This window comes from Myxocyprinus asiaticus, chromosome 1 (genome assembly GCF_019703515.2).
Source record: "Myxocyprinus asiaticus isolate MX2 ecotype Aquarium Trade chromosome 1, UBuf_Myxa_2, whole genome shotgun sequence".
In the NCBI taxonomy this organism is placed as follows: domain Eukaryota; kingdom Metazoa; phylum Chordata; class Actinopteri; order Cypriniformes; family Catostomidae; genus Myxocyprinus; species Myxocyprinus asiaticus.
In genome coordinates this window covers 7,512,228-7,525,069 of record NC_059344.1, presented here as the reverse complement: position 1 = coordinate 7,525,069, position 12,842 = coordinate 7,512,228, and the positions used below count along the sequence as shown (strand labels likewise).

The following is a 12,842-nucleotide window of genomic DNA, read 5'->3' as shown; positions in this document are numbered from 1 at the left end:
AGACAAGTACAAGTCATAGCATATATTTATGTGTAGTTAAAGGAAAAATTTGTAAAACAAATAAATTGTAATTTTTTTTTTTTTTTATATGACCTGCTGACTTGCATTGATGGACATGACAATGACTTGTCCAGATCATAATTTACTCACACGGCTACCTGTCTGATAGTTTTATCATCCATTGGTGCCATGTTATGTCAAGTGTTTTATCAAGTCTATTTTAATTCAGCCAACAAATGTGCATATTTTGAAGTTTAAAAGTGTCCAAGTTAAAAGTTTTTACCCAGAATACCCAGTGGCCATTGGATTGCAGAGCTACTTCCTGGATAATTTTGTGGGAATGACCAGCCTCCATACCCCATAATGACAAAGCAAAAACCATATTTGTGATAACTTTGCAAATGTATTAAAAAGAAAAAAAAAGAAAGGGGGGTACCTCAGCGAGTATTGACATTGACTACCACACCCTGGAGTCGTGAGTTCGAATCCAGGGTGTGCTGAGTGACTCCAGCCAGGTCTCCTAAGCAACCAAATTGGCCCAGTTGCTAGGGAGGGTAGAGTCACATGGTGTAACCTCCTCGTGGTCGCGATTAGTGGTTCTCGCTCTCAATGGGGCGCGTGGTAAGTTGTGCATGGATGCCGCAGAGAATTGCGTGAAGCCTCCACACGCGCTATGTCTCCATGTGATTTCTCCACAAGCCACGTGATAAGATGTGCGGATTGACGGTCTCAGAAGCAGAGGCAACTGAGATTCGTCCTCCGCCACCCGGATTGAAGCGAGTCACTACACCACCATGTTGGGCCTCATGTATTCAGATAGAAGACAAAGGCAGGCCTTACACAGTCATAAAATCTAACTCAAGCCCCCACATACCAGGTCATAAATTATACTGATAAAAATCACTCCAAAATCAAACAAAGGGAGTCCAAAACAGACTACAAATCCCATGAAGCCTCAACTCCAAACTCTCAACTCCTATTGGATGAGGCACACAACAGAATGTCTCTCAAACCATGACATCATCAGGAGTAGAAATACCTCTGAAATGCTTCCAGGATTTGCTTCCAGCAACTTTGTTTACCCTGTATAGACGTAGCTCATCGCTGCTCTCAGGTGCAACCTCATGTGGCACAAGGAAGTAACGTCCGACTTGAAACTGTGGCCATACAATCTCCATCTCGCTGGACGAGTTGAGATTACTCTGTGTTCAACCGAACACTCTAACGGATCCGAAGGAGACTGCCGAGCAATCCGCATCTTCATCCGTTTGCCTGCAGAAGTGAAGAGATTAAAGATTTCTCTTCCATCTTCAATCAAGTCTACATTTCTGAAGTTCTCCGCCAGCCCGCCGAGAATCAACAGCCGTGCCCGCCAACAGAGCGAGGAAACGGCCTCCCGTCATCACACGAGCTTCAAGGAACCGGGTCAGAGTTAAAGGATGGAGGAACACACATTCTACCTGTGTCCTCATGCGATTCAAGTAAGAGGTTTACGTCTGGGCAGAGATAGAATATTATAGTGTGTTATTCTAGTGTTTCAAGGTTTTTTTGCTTGTACAGTTTACGGACCACCATGTCCGCTCATTATTAATACTCAGGATATTAATTATCACAAATTTGTTTTGCTGTATTGTGGTCCAACCAAATTGGACTGTTGTGCAATTTTGCCATCGCAGGTGAGACAGGTAAACTGAGTTCATCCATAAAAGAGTCAAAGAACGCGGGACTGTTTACGAGCCGTCCACCGCGTCTCTGAGTGATAAACTAACAGCTGCTTTCTCTCTCACGATCGCGAAATCAGCTTTAGGGCCGTCACTTTATTCTCTCTCCCTCTCTCGTACTAACCACACACACACACACACACACACCTTATGTGTTATAGGATTATTTTAGTTTCCATATCTAATCATATCACTGTTTAGTTTGTAGTTGGAAGTCGGAAGTTTATTGACTGCATTGTATTAATTATTAATTGATATTACTGCATAAATAAACGTTGTTTATATTACAAAGAGAAGTGTTTTGGTTTGTTTTGCATACACCTGTGTCATGCTGACGGGATGCCAGTGCTCGGATTCAAGCCTTCATTCATTGTTTTTTCCCGAAATTCTTCGGATGTCGATTTTCCTAAGAAAACAATCTAATATTGAGACTGTTATACTATCTGGTTATTAGTCCCTGATTCCAGGGCGGTGCCACGTCAATGTTAATCCTTATTAATATTCTATTGATTTTTGATAATTGATAATTATCTTTGATGATTGTTGAATTTGAATGATCAATAAGCTAGTGTTCATTTTAATTAATGTTTCATCGATGTTAACAATTAACGATTATCTTTGATAATTGTTGATTTAAAGGATTAGAAAAAGCTAACATTGATTCTCATCAATGTTCTATTGATTTTAATAATTAATCATTGTCTTTGATAATTATTAATTATTGCTAATAACCAAACCCGCTCCTATACGTAGCGCACTACATTTACTGGAGCCCCATATGAGGTTTTAATGAGTTAATATTTAAATTAATTAATTGAATCTAATTAATAACTAAAGAAATGATTATTAATTATTTCTGATAATAACACTGATCTAAACAACCAGTAAAGCCCTACAACCATGAGGACTTAAGAGCGCATTGGGAATACCAAATTGGGTAGAAAAAGTGGAGAAAATAAAAAATAAAATAAAAAAAGAATTATGGAGGCCACTGTGCTCTTGGGAACCCTACAATGCAGCATACTTTTTTGTAGCCTTCCCCAGATCTGTGCCTTGACACAATCGTGTCTCTGAGCTATGTAGGCAGTTCCTTTGACCTCATGGCTTGGTTTTTGTTCTGATATGCATTTTCAGCTGTTAGACCTTATATACACAGGTGTGTGCCTTTTAAAATCATGTCCAATTAATTAAATTTGCCACAGGTGGACTCAAATCAAAGTGTAGAAACATCTCAAAGATGATCCAGAGAAATGGGATGCACCTGAGGTCAATTTCAAGTGTTATAGCAAAGGGCCTGAATACTTATCTCAGTGTGATATTTCAGTTACTACAAATCTGTTTTTTGTTAGTCATTACAGGGTAAAAAAAATTATAATGTAAAAATGTTTAGCATAAGGCTGCAATATAACAAAATGTGGAAAAAATGAAGGGGTCTGAATAACTTCTGAATGCACTGTATTAGGGCTGCAACAACTAATCGATAATTGTCGATAATGGAAATCATCGACAACGAATTTCATTATCGATTAGTTGTATATTTGCAGTAAGCACGGAGAAGCCCTGTCAGTGACGTCACTTCACAGCCAAGTGAAAAATGTGTTGCATGATAACAGCAGAGACCAATTAAAGCGGACAAAATAGGACCCAAGTTGTCCAGCACATGAGAGCATTTTATAAACACCTTAAAGATCATAATAATCATAGAGATTAATGTGGAACGTTGCTGCATCTGGTTCGTTTACAGAGTGCTTGTGCTGTTTGATGCGCGAGAGTTGTTTCTCTCCAGCGCATCACTTACATTTTACTGGTATTTTCTGTTTTATAATGTAAAGATGTTATGAGTTCAAAATCAGCTGCGTATTTCGCAAAACTGTTTGTTCTTACCGCAACGAGTCTCCCTTGTGATGACTTTAATGAGCCAGTGAGCACGCGCATCTGCGTCAATCAAACTGATCACAATGGAGAAAGGGAGCACAATCATTTTTATTTATCTCCTACAACATCATACCATGATTTCAGTTTAAATGTAATCACTTACATTTCAATCAATTACAGCTTTCATTGATATCAGACTGAAGTCTCAGCAGTCAAGGTTTCAAAGTGTTTTCTCCTGCTCATGTAAGCGCATGTAATACAGTGAGCACCTGGATGAATTAGTCTTTTCAGCGTGAGAGTGAATTTGCACAGGGTTTACAGATGATTGTACTATATTAAACTGTATATAATGCTAAATATAATGTATAATAATGCTAAGTTTGCTGATATTTGAAAGTCCTCCTGATAATACCACATATAATGTCTGATTTCACTAGTAAATTTACACTATGGCAAACATTATTTTACTGGATAAGCCATACACATTTTTTTAAAGAATAGTTTAGAAACATGTAATCAGTGAAAATACTATTTTAAAAACTATAATATTAAAATACTTGAGCGTATGTAATCAGTGTGTACAAGCATATGTATCTAACATAATTATGTATTTTTCAGCTGGGCAGAATTATTAATATTTCTATCTCGTGTCACCTCTGCTGGGCTGATTTTTTGTCCCACTCCATGCCCTATGGATCATTTTACTCTTTAATGATGAGCACTTTATGTTAAGTTTTACAAGGAACTGTTTCTAATAATAATAATAATAATAAATCCAAACATAACTTTTCATGATTCAGTCTTTGTTCAAAGTTTTGTGAGAGTATAGAATCGTGAATTCAGTAAATCAAACCAAATCCTTATGCCCTTTATCATATCATATCATATTTTACAGGAAATAAAATTTCAGTTCCCTATCTGTCACTCACTCGACGTTGGTGTCGATGTAGTGACACTAGGGGTCACTCTTGGGAGCCCAAGACACCTCTGGTCTTTGATAAAAGGCCAATGAAAATTGGCGAGTGGTATTTGCATGCCACTCCCCCGAACATACGGGTATAAAAGGAGCTGGTATGCAACCACTCATTCAGATTTTCTCTTCAGAGCCGTACGGTCATGCTCACTGAGCTGAATACTACTGTTCATTCACCTCTGCTGGAGCTGACAGCGTATTTCAGCGGCTTCTCCCTCCTCTGCACTGGTGAAAAACTAGAGAGTATATTTTCTGAAAGAGCATTTTTTCCCTCTAAAAGAGTATATGTTTCTCTAAAAGAGCGCACACACAGAATGTCTTTTTAAAGACGCGTCTTTTTAAAGATGCTTTTCCGATTGTGTGTTATTCCTGGTTGTGCTCGTTATCTCTTGCCTTCTAACGGTCACGATCACTGTCTTTCATGTCTGGGCACTGCTCACGCAGAGACAGCGTTCGTGGATGGTCATGTTCTCATTGCGAGAATATGTCCATGGCAACGTTGCGGTCGCGGCTCGCCTTCGTAAGAAAGCGAGCCACCCCAGAGGCTCCCGCCTCGGTCCTTTTACCCACGGGTTTGAGGCCAGCACGGCTAGCACTGGGGGCGATTTGGGGACCCCAATGGGACCGCCTCTGCCGGGTATCCCCCCGCGGACCTCCCATTCCCCAGCACGCTCGTCTGCCCCAATCGGGCTTCCGGGTGAGTCCGCCGGCTCGTCTCACGGCGAGTTCGACCTCTTATTCAGAGTCCGCGAAAGTGATGAGCTCTCGAGCGCGGCATCGGAGAGCGGGCTCGTCCAGTCGGAAGCCTCAGCTGGGCTCCTCCCTTCGGGGTCGATCGCCCAGTCACAGGCTGACGCGGAGATGACGACATGCTTTCCCGGGCAGCCGCGAGCGTCGGTTAGAGTGGATTTCACCGCTCTTCCCTGAACCCTCGCGGCTCGGTGATTGGTTCACCCCGCTCGGGTTGATGCATATGAGGCCGCTTCAGCACTGGCTCCAGACTCGAGTCCCGAGACGGGCATGGCGCCACAGGACACACCGCGTGGCCATTACGTTGGTCTGTCACTGTCTTTTCAGCCCTTGGACCGACCTTTCGTTTCTACGAGCAGGTGTTCTCCTAGAACTGGTTTCCAGGCGCGTCGTGGTCATGACAGACGCCTCCAAAATGGGCTGGGGTGCTGTTGGCAACGGGCACGCAGCCGCCGGCCACTGGACGGGTCCGCGGCTGCGTTGGCACATCAACTGCCTCGAGTTACTGGCAATTCTGCTCGCCCTGCGGAGGTTCCGGCCATTGATCCAGGGCAAGCACGTGCTAGTTCGGACAGACAGCATGGCAGCGGTAGCATATATCAACCGCCAAGGCGGTCTGCGCTCCCGCTGTATGTCACAACTCGCCCGCCATCTCCTCCAACGGAGTCAGCAGCACCTCAAGTCACTGCAAGCCACTCACAGCCTGGGCAACCTCAACACTTCGGCGGACGCGCCGTCACGACAGGTTATCCTCAAGGGAGAGTGGAGACTCCACCTTCAGGTGGTCCAGCTGATTTGGAGTCGATTCGACAGGCACAGGTGCACCTGTTCGCCTCCCAAGAATCCTCTCCACTGCCCGCTCTGGTACACCCTGACGAGGCCTTCCTCGGCATAGACGCGCTGGCACACAGCTGGTCCCCTGGCATTCACAAATATGCATTTTTCCCCAGTGAGCCTGCTTGCACAGACCCTGTGCAAGGTCAGGGAGAACGAGGAGAAGGTCATCCTGGTAAGCACCCTACTGGCCCGCCCAGACGTGGTGCTCGGACCTCACGCTCCTCGCGACAGCTCCCCCCGGGCAAATTCCCCTGAGGAAGGACCTTCTTTCTCAGGGAAGGGGCACTATCCGGCACCCGTGCCCAGACCTCTGGAATCTCCATGTCTGGCCCCTGGATGGGACGCGGAAGACCTAAGCTGTCTCCCACCTGCGATGGTAGACACGTTCATTCAGGCTAGGGCTCCCTCTACGAGGCGCCTATATGCCTTTAAGTGGCGTCTGTTCGCTAAGTGGTGTTCTTCCCGTCGGGAAGACCCCCAGAGATGCGCAGTCAGATCAGTGCTTTCCTTCCTGCAAGAGAGGTTGGAAGGGAGGCTGTCCCCTTCCACCTTGAAGGTGTACGTTGCTGCCATAGCAGCACACCACGACGCAGTCGACGGTAAGTCCTTAGGGAAGCATGATCTGATCATCAGGTTCCTAAGAGGCGCCAGGAGGCTGAATCCCTCCAGGCTGTGCCTCGTTCCCTCATCGGACCTGTGTAGTTTTTCAGGGTCTACAGAGAGCCCCCTTTGAGCTTTGCAGTCAGCCGAGCTTAAGGCACTCTCCTTGAAGACTGCCCTCCTGACTGCGCTCACTTCCATCAAGAGGGTAGGTGACCTGCAAGCATTCTCTGTCAGCGAAACGTGCCTGGAGTTCGGTCCGGGCTATTCTCACGTGATCCTGAGACCCCGACCGGGCTATGTGCCCAAGGTTCCCACCACTCCTTTTAGGGACCAGGTGGTGAACCTGCAAGCGCTGCCCCAGGAGGAGGCAGACCCAGCCCTGTCATTGCTGTGTCCGGTGCGCGCTTTACGCATCTATTTGGATCGCACGCAGAACTTTAGAATCTCTGAGCAGCTCTTTGTCTGCTTTGGTGCACAGCGGAAAGGAAGCGCTGTCTCCAAGCAGAGGATCGCCCACTGGCTCATTGACGCCATAACTATGGCATATCTCGCCCAAAACATGCTGCCCACGGTAGGGCTACGAGCCCATTCTACCCATGGTGTAGCGGCTTCTTGGGCCCTGGCCAGAGGTGCCTCTCTAACAGACATTTGCAGAGCAGCAGGCTGGGCAACACCCAACACCTTTGCAAGGTTCTACAACCTCCGGGTGGAACCGGTTTCGTCCCAGGTAGTGGCACGCAACACAAGCGGATAAGCCCGGGATAGCCGGCCGGGTGTATCGCTTGCACATAGTGCCTTCCACCTCCTTTTGAGCTGAAGACGTGCGCTGTTAATTCCCAGTAGTGTTCACAAAAGTTGTTCCCTGGTTGACTTCCTCCGAGCCCTGTGGCAGTCGAGTTTTCGGAGAGACTCGCTGCCGGCCCAGTACACATGCTAACTAAGAGTCCTGTTCTGGGGTAGGTGCTCCGCATGTGGCGGTTCCCTGTAAGGCTATCCCCATGCGATCTATATCTTCCGCTAATTCATTTCCCTGCTGGCAAACTGCGTCTTCCTCGGGCAGAGCCCCTCTGCCCCAGTCTCCATGTTGTAGTAACTCCTCCCCCATTGGGCAGGATCTACCTTGAAGGCTCTCCACATGGTTGGAAAAACCATGTGATGTATTCTTCCACTTAAATATCCCCTCCTCTCTTGGAGCAAGGTGTGGTCTCCGCGGTGTTCTCCCCTTGGGAGGGACACCCCCGACTAGACCTGGTGGCCCAGTCAGATAATCCCCCTTCTTTTTTAGGGAGTGGAAAAAGAGAAGGGGAAAGAGGCCACGACTGGGTTAAGCCTGTCTCTATCTCTGGGTAGTCGACTTGTCCCCAAAAAGGGCCGTTCAACACTCATAACTGTGTTGGGGGAGGTTACGTGTCGACCTGGTGTGCTGGCTATGAGGCACACAGCAAGTCTGCCCACCACACACCGCCAGTTCACGTAACACAGTTCAGCCTTGTGGCATTTTGTATAGGGACCCCTAGTGTCACTACATCGACACCAACGTCGAGTGAGTGACAGATAGGGAACGTCATGGTTACTGGTGTAACCTCCGTTCCCTGATGGAGGGAACGAGACGTTGGACCCTCCTGCCACAACGCTGAACTACCCGCTGAAATGGTCGGACCTTATATCGGCTCCTCAGCGTAAAACCTGAATGAGTGGTTGCATACCAGCTCCTTTTATACCCGTATGTTTGGGGGAGTGGCATGCAAATACCACTCGCCAATTTTCATTGGCCTTTTATCAAAGACCAGAGGTGTCTCGGGCTCCCAAGAGTGACCCCTAGTGTCACTACATCGACACCAACGTCTCGTTCCCTCCATCAGGGAACGGAGGTTACACCAGTAACCATGACGTTTTATCCGATTAATCATAGAAATAATCGAAGATTAATCAATTATCAAAATAATCGTTAGTTGCAGCCCTACACTGTATGCTTGTATGTGTATTTATGTGTATGTATGCATGAATGTTTCTAATTAACTTTTTCCTGTTTTACTTTGTTTTTATGTAAAGCACTTTGAACTACTTTTGTATGAGATGGTGCTATACAAATGAAAATGAACTGAATTGGAACTTGGTTTCATAAAACAAATTAGTAAGAACAAATCCAATCTCTGTATGTCTTGCCTCTGTTTGCTTACCTGTCCCTGGGTTTAATTCCATACCCCACCATCTGGTGATTGTAACTCCTGGTTCTTCAGCCATCTCATGATCTCACAGGTGATGCAATGCTGTGGTCATTTGCTGTGTGAAGTACAGTTGGACACAGTGAAGAATATTGTCAATTATATCTCAGAGCTATTACCTTGGAATATTGGACATTAATTAATAACTTCCATTCTGTTGAGAGATCAGTAACTGCACACCACACCTTTGATATACATATATTTTTTTCTGATCCAATAAATACAAAAGTACTCCTCAACAGTCAGATGTGTATGCCTATTGTAGTTGTGCTGTAATCTGTTTACAAATTAAGTGACTGTCAATTTACCATACCACCAGTCATTGTACATGGTGGCAATGGTTGCCAACTATGTACATTTAATTTCTAACAGTATACACAGTGTTTGTTGTCTCTCACACACGCGCGATGCGATCATAAATGTATTTAGACTACATTCAAACTTTTCAGTGAATTGACAGATTTACTTCATTACTGGCTTAAAACAGAAGGAAAACGGTAGCAATGTCACCACTCACCAAAACTGCTATCGTTATAACACAATCAAGTAAATATTAACATTACTTTACCTCTTAAATTCACACTGAGTTCGTTTGAACTTTAAAGTAGCTGACAACATTAACACATACTAGCAACACTGGATACTACTACTACATTGAAATATGTACTAAATATCTCAATGAGCATCTCACTTTAACACATGACATCTTGATGAAGAAGTAAATATACACATACAGAGGTATTTAACTTCTGCAGGTTGCGATATGTCTGTTATCCGTTGGTGAAACTTTTAATGGGCGTAATTACACTCTGACAGGTTTTACAACGTTCACACGTCTCGTCTGTTTTCCCTATTTTTAGACTGGGCTACATAAATTAAGGGTGTGAAAACAAAACATAACGTTACGTTAGGTTGTTACAGAAAATAACAGGGAAAATGTTTTCTTACATGATATAGCCATATTTTTGCAAGATATAAGTTCACTTAACTTACGCGATCAAACAGCTCCCGTCTTCCTCTGTGACCATATTCCATTTTTATTTTTTTATTTTTTTTGTTCTCGGTTGACATCCAACAACTCAAGTTCACTCAAAATAAGAATTTTGCCTTTTTTACTAGTGAGGACCACCTAAAATGTCTCACTAGTTGGTTTTCTACAGGTTTCACTATATTAGTGAGGACATTTTGGACATTGTGACTATTGTGAATGCATTCAATAGAAAGTACACACTAAATCACAGATGGGAAAAAGTCTATGCTGCTCTCTTGGGGTTAAAACTTTCAAGCATGTTGCTGCTCTAAAGGACTTAAAGCATATCAGTCTTGCTTCTACTCCTTCCTGCCTGGACTATTGCATTGTTTTCCTGACTTTGCCTTTACTCATTTTACTTTTGTCAGATTCATTGGCATTTATGTGCTTTTACTCACTGTGACATCACTGATTGGTGTGGCCAAAGGTGTAATATGACTGAAAGTTTCAACCTCGAGAGCAGTGCAGCTTTGTATGCTTTCAAAAAGGCAATGGATTATGTTTGATGTAATGAAAAAAGTTTGCTAAATTTGTATCCAGAATTACAGAGTTTGAATGTAAAAGTACGCATAAATATAAAACTAATAAGATTTACCTTAAAATTACAAAGAAAAACGTTAAATTGTTAGTATGGACATAAACCTTTATATAATGAGTTACATATTTAATTACAGATAATTATTGTCATTTTACATAAATTTGTCTGTAATTTTAGAAAGCAGAAAAAATACGGTATAAATAATATAGTAATTTTTCTGTAAAAAAAATGAGAAATACATGTAATTTGTCATTATTGTCATAGTTCCCTATCTGTCACTCACTCGACGTTGGTGTCGATGTAGTGACACTAGGGGTCACTCTTGGGAGCCCGAGACACCTCTGGTCTTTGATAAAAGGCCAATGAAAATTGGCGAGTGGTATTTGCATGCCACTCCCCCGAACATACGGGTATAAAAGGAGCTGGTATGCAACCACTCATTCAGATTTTCTCTTCGGAGCCGAACGGTCATGCTCATTGAGCTGAATACTACTGTTCATTCACCTCTGCTGGATCTGACGGCGCATTTCAGCGGCTTCTCCCTCCTCTGCACTGGTGCACTGCAGAGAACGCCCCTGGGCGCTTCGGCAGAAAAACTAGAGAGTATATTTTCTGAAAGAGCATTTTTCCCCTCTAAAAGAGTATATATTTTTCTAAAAGAGCGCACACACTTTTTAAAGATGCTTTTCCGATTGTGTGTTATTCCTGGTTGTGCTCGTTATCTCTCGCCTTCTAACGGTCACGATCACTGTCTTTCGTGTCTGGGCACTGCTCACGCGGAGACAGCGTTCGTGGATGGTCACATTCTCATTGCGAGAATGTGTCCATGGCAACGTTGCGGTCGCGGCTCGCCTTCGTAAGGAAGCGAGCCACCCCAGAGGCTCCCGCCTCGGTCCTTTTACCCACGGGTTTGAGGCCAGCGCGGCTAGCACTGGGGGCGATTTGGGGACCCCAATGGGACCGCCTCTGCCGGGTATCCCCCCGCGGACCTCCCATTCCCCAGCACGCTCGTCTGCCCCGATCGGGCTTCCGGGTGAGTCCGCCGGCTCGTCTCACGGCGAGTTCGACCTCTTATTCGGAGCCCGCGAAAGTGATGAGCTCTCGAGCGCAGCATCGGAGAGCGGGCTCGTCCAGTCGGAAGCCTCGGCTGGGCTTCTCCCTTCGGGGTCGATCGCCCAGTCACAGGCTGACGCAGAGATGACGACATGCTTTCCCGGACAGCCGCGAGCGTCGGTTAGAGTGGATTTCACCACTCTTCCCTGAACCCTCGCGGCTCTGTGATTGGTTCCTGGGCTCGCGGCGCCACTCAAAGCCACGCCCCGCCCCGTTCCTTTCTTCCCGGAAATGCATGAAGAGCTGACAAGGTCACGGGAGGCACCTTTTACTGCCCGGTCCCGATCTTTTCAGCTTCCCCGCTCTCACTACCCTCGATGGTGGGGCGGCCAAGGGTTATTCGGCAATCCCCCGGTGGATAAAGGCGCTCGCGGTGCACCTATGCCCGCAGAGCGCCGCCACCTGGCGTGGGTGCCCAAAGCCCCCGTCCAAGGCCTGTAGGTTTACGTCGTCTCTGACGGTCAAAGCCTACGGCGCTGCTGCACAAGCCGCCTCCGCCCTGCACGCCATGGCTCTCCTGCAAGTCCGCCAAGGCGCTAAAGGAACTGCACGAGGGTAGTTCCGCCCCAGGATTGGTGCAGGAACTGCGCTCGGCGACCGACCTCGCTCTCCGAGCGACGGAAGTCACGGCGCGGTCTCCCGGGCGGACGATGGCCACACTAGTGGTCCAGGAGCGCCACCTTTGGCTCAACCTGGTCGAGATGGGTGAAGCCGACAGGACACGATTCCTTGCTGCCCCCATTTTCCAGGCGGGCCTATTCGGCGACACTGTCGAGGACTTTGCCCAGCAGTTCTCGATGGTAGAGCAGTAGATGGATGCTAGCCGGCTTGTCCTGCCCCGGCGTGGCTCAAGATCCCCCCATCTACTCATCGCCGAGGGCGTCCCCCTGCGGTGACTGCACCGGCTCCGCCGCAGCCCGCCCCTCCGGCCCGGCCCCGGCGTGGAGCCCACCGCAGGAAGCCGACGCAACCCGTCTCACAGCCGGCACCGAAGAACCCACGGAGGTCTTTGAAGCGCCCCTGAGACGGGCGACCCAGGGACAACGAAACCCGCTGCTCTGGAGCTGGTAAGCAGATCTTCTTTTTGTTACCTTTTGCATTTAATTGCGCTGCATGCCCAAGTGGCTGCAGTACTCAGGAGCTCCGCAAGAGTGGTTTCCTTGTTCCCTGGGTCACA

General features: G+C 46.4%; 2 protein-coding genes across 10 annotated transcripts in view; one reads left to right on the top strand and one right to left on the bottom strand.

Annotated features, from left to right (window-relative positions):
• The window catches only part of LOC127449012 (myeloid-associated differentiation marker homolog), a 137,638-nt gene that overhangs the window by 2,761 nt on the left and 122,035 nt on the right, over positions 1-12,842 (bottom strand). Inside the window, exons 4-5 of one of the 4 annotated variants that reach the window (XR_007898633.1) lie at positions 8,940-9,042; positions 3,606-3,670 (exon numbers count right to left, since the gene is read on the bottom strand). The exons of 2 other annotated variants lie outside the window; for them this stretch is intronic. The gene's annotated coding sequence lies outside the window, so the exon portion shown is untranslated. The remainder of the gene's footprint in view (positions 1-3,605; positions 3,671-8,939; positions 9,043-12,842) is intronic. One more of the 4 variants, XR_007898634.1, reaches the window with a different exon arrangement.
• Positions 1-12,842, top strand: part of LOC127448952 (leukotriene B4 receptor 1-like) — an 88,726-nt gene that overhangs the window by 24,758 nt on the left and 51,126 nt on the right. The gene's annotated exons all lie outside the window — the stretch shown is intronic.